The 1,129-nt window shown below is 38.4% G+C and overlaps 1 protein-coding gene across 1 annotated transcript in view; it reads left to right on the top strand.

Moving 5' to 3' along the window:
- Nucleotides 1-1,129, top strand: part of LOC118404864 — a 36,562-nt gene that overhangs the window by 34,544 nt on the left and 889 nt on the right. The gene's annotated exons all lie outside the window — the stretch shown is intronic.

The raw sequence follows: 1,129 nt of genomic DNA, 5'->3' as shown, positions 1-1,129 counted from the left end.
AGTGGGCACGCCGTGGGAATTTCTAGAAAATAGAAAAGATTTTCATCCTGACGGTATGCCGGCTCTTTCTTGCTCTCGTGTGAAGCGACCCTAAAGGAGAGACATACTAGTATTTCGATCATGCACGATAGCCAAAGACTTTGTTAAAAAAACAGTGGGGTCTTTCCCACACTGCATGTCGCAGTCTGTATGGAAAAAAAAACAGACGAAATGTGGTAGGGTTTCACAATCAGCCTTCGTAAACCCTGCTCTACTGTTTGAGCCAGCTGGCTTTCACAAATTAGTCATATTGATCTGACAATATGATGACATCCTTTCGTGCATCAATGTTAAAAAAAAGTTTTCAACCAGACTTTAAATTGCACAAATCACTATATAATGACCATATAAATGCCATAGATAAAAAACTATTAGGTATCCAGTACAGAAACTTCAGGTACAGGTCCGGACCTGAACCTGGACCTGATTGTTCGTTAAAATTTCCGAATTGGCGATACTCACAGCAATGGTTAATTTTCATAAAAAAGGAATCTGTTTGATAGAGTATCCGACTCCCACTGACGTTTTATAATCCTATATTAATGCAATCAAGGACAACTGCCTCTGTACTTTTCACTGTAGAAACTTTTTACAAACAACTACTCGACTTTGCTCTTGCTATTTTTTCTGTCCATTTTTCAATCGTAAAAAACGTTCCACTCACTTATTTCAGAAAATTAGAAAATTTTGTACCAATACGCTGTACCAGTCCCTACAGCTAATCGTTGGTATACCATACTGTGTGTGTTTGGTAGTATGTTCAAGCTTCCTGATCACTTGACATTACCATATTGAAGGCACATTTTTCTGGCAATTTTATTTATTCGCGCTAGCATCAGTTTTGGGGTTCCCAGAAAATACAATCCATATAAAATCAAATCAACACTGCCTTAGTGAACAATTAGATGGTCTTAATCATGAAATTATCAATCAGGGAGAGAACGTTACAGATACAGTTACAATGTAACCCGTAACTCTAGAATGACCTTGAAGCCTTGGTATTAAATTGTAAGTGACCGCGGTGCTTGTTATTTGGTAATCAAAAGAAGGATGGTAATTTGGTCTTGGCGCGGCTTGTCTTTGGCGCGGC

Source organism: Branchiostoma floridae, chromosome 17, assembly GCF_000003815.2.
Source record: "Branchiostoma floridae strain S238N-H82 chromosome 17, Bfl_VNyyK, whole genome shotgun sequence".
Lineage (NCBI taxonomy): Eukaryota > Metazoa > Chordata > Leptocardii > Amphioxiformes > Branchiostomatidae > Branchiostoma > Branchiostoma floridae.
This window is presented reverse-complemented; position numbering and strand designations above follow the sequence as displayed.